Here is a 6,287-nt window from a genome sequence, read left to right as displayed (position 1 = left end):
CATCACGAGTTGCCGGTGCCTTAAGGTTTGCAGAGTATACGTAATCTCTTTTCAAAGGCATTCAAGAGACGTTTACTCTTAACTTCTAACTCTGACGAGGAAAGCGGTGTCGTTTCTACACAAGTCAGAAAACATATGAGAATTACTGGCAGTTCTCGAAAAATTGGAACGGCTCTTGAATAGAGTACCGGTATACATTACAGCCCCGATACTGTGTTACACAAGAAGAGAATGTTGCTGATGAGAGGGACACATTTCTAATTTGTCACTCAAAACGTATAATCCATTCTTAATTACGTATTAGAGTAGATCGGGGAGGATGCCCAACACTAGAAGGAAAAATGACCTTTCCTATCCGTTATTGAAGCTGTCAGTTGCTCAAAAAGGAGTACATTACTTAGCAACAAAAATCTTTGATCATTTGCCCAACAACATAAAGTGCCCGGCAGCAGCAGATCCAGTTTTAAATCTAGCTTAAAATCATTTATTTTGGACATCTCCTTCTATTCCATGGACGAGTTTCTGTCTCAGAACTGGTAAAAAAAATGTACCTCTAAATGTAGTTGCATGTGTAGAACTACAAACTTCAGTAATATTAATATTAGCACTATTCATGTGTATATATACATCTTGTATTCTGACTTGTTCCACATCATATCGATAAAATAATCGTAAAAATGATCTACGGAACATGACATAACTAAATTAAATTAAACGTTTTGAGGACAGAAACTTTAGTTAGAATTGGGAGTTTAGATTCGACACTAGATTGATATTCCCTGAGGAGCCTTTTCTCTGTGCAGGTCAGTTGGTATTATGCTACCTTTACAAATTACATGTGTTTCGAATTTTTTTATGAATAGTGCAGTTTCCTCGTAGGCACCTCACTTCTAGCATTGTAATGTGCTGGCATTTATATCAGAAGTGGACTCCAGCATTAATTTTGTGAATTTATGATACATTGTAGCTAAATGCACAATTCGGGAAGCAAACTTAATGGATTATAAATACGAAAGTATAAAGTAAACATATAAATGGAGTTAGGAAACTAGCAAGTAACAGATTGCTTTCTCATTAAATTAGATCTTTTTTTACGACAATTTTTCACACTTTTCTTCTCCTGTACGGGTTTCATGCAACCACTTTTTGTACATGACACACTGAATGAAGCCTCCATGTAGTTAATTTTTATCGTAGCACTTGATGGCACACTGAGCACAATAATCAGTGTCATTCTGTGATCTGCCTGCTCTGCTAATGAGATTTCCTTGCAGTGGATTTCTTGATTTTAGATCTAATTCGCTGTGATATAGCTCTTGGTTCTTCAGTTCGGATGTGTTCTGTGAGAACTTCAGCTGTTTTCTTCTTTTTCTTAGATGATAATGGATCCAAGATTGGCACGGGAGTAGATTAATGTCTTCAAAGGGGAGAAGAGCCCGAGCACATCAACTGCTGTCGAACTCTATCATTCGTCTGCTTCAACAGTACCACCGGTCTCAGAAATTTGAAATGCCTCCTTTGAAATTCTTTGAGGGTTAAAAAGGGTACAACCCACAAGCTTCAAACTCAGACTGTGAACTACAAGGAACTGCAGTTTTCTTCCATGCTTCACAGAGGAAGAGCGGTAACTGTGCTTTTGAGACCTTACGTTCAGAATGAGACAATGTCCAGTTGCGGAATTCCCTGTACAAAGTTTGTTTCAGTGATTTGAAAGCACACCTGTCAAGTGGTCGAAGAGGTAAACAAATCAAAATCACATCATTATCCGCACCATGCTGTAGCATATCTGAATCAGTAGAGTTTGAGGTATGCTCACAGAATCACTTCTCCCTGTTGTTTCCTGGTACAAAAGTGGTCTATCACCCATCTCAGGAATGTAGCGGAATTGACATACCATGATTTCTCATTCGTAAATACAACTGAGCCATGCGGAACCCCATCCTCCCATTCAGGCTTCTTTCTTCTACAGTTAAAAATGAACACCGGAGAAACGAAGTTGCCTTCAGCACTGCATCAAGTGATAACTGTTAGGTTTTCTTTCTTTTTTCTCCAGAAGAATGTAGGGGAACCTCTTTCTGCTTCTCTTTGTCGGGCATAGGATTCATCTGAAAGCCAGTTTCGCCCATTCTGTACAGGAGTCTAGACTTATCCAGTAAATAATTTGCTGTTAATACATCTAGAACTAAAGAAAAATAAGCTGCAATTGCTTCCCTATTCATTGTCATAGCCCTGCCAATAGAAAGACCTCGCGGATTTCTCGAACTTAAACGTTGGTAACGTTTGAGAAAGGCCTTTAACAATGCCAGCCGGCCATTTAATTTGCTAATGACGAAATCAATCTCTTTCCACAAATCTGCAGCTTCTTTATGTAAGTGTCTAATAGTGTCTCATTGCGTTCACAAAGATGTCCTAGAAATAATAATAGTAGTAGTAGTAGTTGTAGTAGTAGCAGTAATAGTAACGTGATAGTTTCTGAACATTGAGAAATGTTTGCAGAGACTGGAGATGTGCTGTTTGAGCACCGAAGTTAGCGTCGAACAACTTTGCATTTCAATAGTTAATTTTTAATTTAATGAATATTGCAGTTAAAAACTGTACTCATTTTCTCCCTAATCAAGAAAAACATTGTAATTAATATAATACTGCTTACTTTGTGGACCGGCCGCTGTGGCCGAGCGGTTCTAGGCACTTCAGTCCGGAACCGCGTTGCTACTACGGTCGCAGGTTCGAATCCAGCCTCAAGCATGGATGTGTGTGATATCCTTAGGTTAGTTAGGTTTAAGTAGTTCTAAGTCTAGGGGACTGTGACCTCAGATGTTAAGTCCCATAGTGCTTAGAGCCATTTGAACCATTTACTTTGTGGGCCCATGAAACGTGTCTTTTCATCGTTCTTCACCAGAACCAGACGTCGCTTAAAACCTCTGTAAGGGATGACGTATTCTTGGGAAGTTCTAAAACAATTCATTCCACCAGTCCTTACATGCTCCATAACCACTTGCAGGGATTTTTCAGACCACTGTCCCTTGTTTGAGGTCCTTACATTAGCTAGAGGCGTTTCCTATGAGAATAACGACTGTATAAGTGAGCAATAAAATTCTTCATCTTACCATTTTACAGTGCAATCTCCCCCGAGGGTCGGGGTGAGAAGCCACTTTCCGTTAGTAGCACAGTGTGTCCGCCGCATAGAAACTGTGGATGACAACATACAACACAAAGTAGCCGCTGTGCTCAACATGTCGAACATCTGCCTATTATTCTTTATTCATTCGCTCGTAAGCACTTGAAAATATCTGTGCACCATTACAAAGCCGTCTGCTTTAGCTCTTACCTTGTATTTGTTAGTTTAAAGCGAAGAAACAATAAACACAGTGACATAGGCAACTGCCTTCCGACACACAACAGTTAGCGAGTGCCGCCATCTGTCACAACCTGTCGGAAATGCCAGCTTTAGGCATCTCGACCAGTAGGCATCTCCACTCGCTCTACTCCAATTTGCAATAAGAACTGTACTTTGCGATATCAGAGAACTACGCTGGACTTCTACCTGATGGCAGCGTGTGTTTTTGTACAGGTTATATGGCAAACGCATATGTAAGATTTTCAGCGTCGTTTGACGAGTAAGTGAGGTCCTAATTTCATCTCTGTGTCCGTACATGACACTGCGACAATGTAGCACTTCGAGTCTGCCAATTACAAAGCAGTTCAGAGATGTATGAACCTTAACCTTTATTTCGTGAAATATTAATGCTAAGCTTTTACAGAACCCAAAGTCGAGACAGGGAGTGGAGCGATTCACATTTCACTTAAGGACCTCGCCAAACTATCATTATACCGTGGTTTGGTATGTTTTACGGAAAGTATAATGAAATCAGATATCTCCACTGGATTTCAAAGTCAGACATCGAAATATCACGAGTAGAGATTCAATTTAGAAGTTGTTGGCTGTTTATTTCGTTTAACAAACTTTACAGGAACTTTTGAGAAAAAGGTGACAAGTTCAATACAATGTACAGCCCTCGCCTTTTAGATTTTAAAAATAAGAGTCTAGAACTGATCGTACTAGCGAGTTCTGTGCTATTCCTTTTATAGTACACAACAGTGTTTACCCTCACACCAGCTACGAAGACATCGAAACAGTTTTGGAGGTGTGTGCGGGCACACTTTTCACAAGATGTTATTGAGAAGAATATTTGTGATGGTGATGATGTTTCCAAGAAATCTGTCATCCATCCGCTTCTCCTGTAGGCGCCCTTTCATAAGACGTCCAGACGTCCTACGCTAGTCGTCTAGAATGCAACGCTGTTAACATTCCAACGTAGAAAATATATTTCCAGCGCCTGACATACATTCAGCCAGCAAGTTCCACATACTATGGTCCTAAACTTTACAAAGGCATCCGAACAAATCACATCTCACGTAAGAACCTCGAAGACAGGAGAAATTACGACGCGAGCAGGGCACACAACCGTTTTGCCATCGCTAAAGTATCATTACTTGATGGTTTGACGTGTTATAATGAAAAGTGTAATGATACAATGATGTTAGACACCGGCTGTACTAGGAGAACGCATGAGACCTAAGACCATCGGCCAGAAAGTTATACTTCAGTCTCGAACCACGCGACCGCTATGGTCGCAGGTTCGAATCCTGCCTCGGGCATGGATGTGTGTGATGTCCTTAGGTTAATTAGCTTTAAGTAGTTTTAAGTTCTAGGTGACTGATGACCTCAGATGTTAAGTCCCGTAGTGGTCAGAGCCATTTGAACCAGAATGTTCTACATCTACATACGTATTTCGCAAGCCACCATAAGACGTTTGGCGGAGGGTATGCTGTGCCACTACTAGTCATTTCCTTTCCTGTTCCAGTTGCACATGGAGACGACTGTCTGTATGTCTCCGTATGAGATCTAACTCCTCGAATATTATCTTCGTGGTCCACAGGCGAAATGTACGTTGATGGCAGTAGAACCGTTCTGCAGTCAGCTTTGAACGTCGGTTCTCTAAATTTCCTCAGTAGTGTTCATTAAAAACAACGTCACTTTCTCTTCAGAGATTTCCATTTGAGTTGGCTCACGTTAACCACTATAGCAAACGAACTGCTTTTAAAATTTGGTAAACTTTTTCTCAGCTTCTAGATATACATTGCGGTCTTCTTATAACACAAAAAAAAAAAAAAAAAAAAAAAAAAATGGCTCTGAGCACTATGGGACTTAACATCTGAGGTCATTAGTCCCCTAGAACTTAGAACTACTTAAACCTAACTAACCTAAGGACATCGCATACATTCATGCCCGAGGCTGCATTCGAACCTGCGACCGTAGTGGTCGCGCGGTTCCGGACTGAAGCGTCTAGAACCGCTCGGCCACTCTTATAACACAGTGGGTACATCACAGAACATTGTTACACAATGTACATCACACAGAAGCATATGAAATGTGATGCATTGCAAGTACTGATTCTTAACATGCAAAATATCTAGCAGCACTGTGAAGTTGCAGATAGCAGCTTAATTATATGCTCGTTTAGTCACGGTATTTTATAAATTCATCTAGAAGCCGAGGCCACCCTAAGCTGAAGTAGGGTCACAACACAGATGCAGAACTGGATAGCGGTCCTTTGTACTGTAGGGAATATGGTGTTACTGTTGTGAGAAGCTATTTTCAGAAATATACTTCCGACTAAGGCTATTTATAATGTACAAACTTTCCATTGACATGAGCGTCTGACCTACTTTTACGTTTGGAATGCCACCCACCATTAATAAGATTCTTGCAATATATGTCAGTAAAACAGAATGGCGCCAGGTGAAGCTTAAATTTGGTGTGCAGCATATGGAAGAAGTTTGAGGCATTCTAAAACCATTCCATCTTAAACATCTTAAATATTTAGACCAGGGACATTTTACTACTAGAACACCATGCATTATACTGGATGGCGAACATCACACATTTTACTACACATACACGACTTAGCAGATTGGATCAATAGCACTAAAAGATTGTTTGGTGATAATGCTGTTATGTATAGGGAAGTACACTCCTGGAAATTGAAATAAGAACACCGTGAATTCATTGTCCCAGGAAGGGGAAACTTTATTGACACATTCCTGGGGTCAGATACATCACATGATCACACTGACAGAACCACAGGCACATAGACACAGGCAACAGAGCATGCACAATGTCGGCACTAGTACAGTGTATATCCACCTTTCGCAGCAATGCAGGCTGCTATTCTCCCATGGAGACGATCGTAGAGATGCTGGATGTAGTCCTGTGGAACGGCTTG

This window comes from Schistocerca americana, chromosome 1, assembly GCF_021461395.2.
Source record: "Schistocerca americana isolate TAMUIC-IGC-003095 chromosome 1, iqSchAmer2.1, whole genome shotgun sequence".
In the NCBI taxonomy this organism is placed as follows: Eukaryota; Metazoa; Arthropoda; class Insecta; order Orthoptera; family Acrididae; genus Schistocerca; species Schistocerca americana.
Note: the sequence above shows the minus strand (reverse complement) of the source record.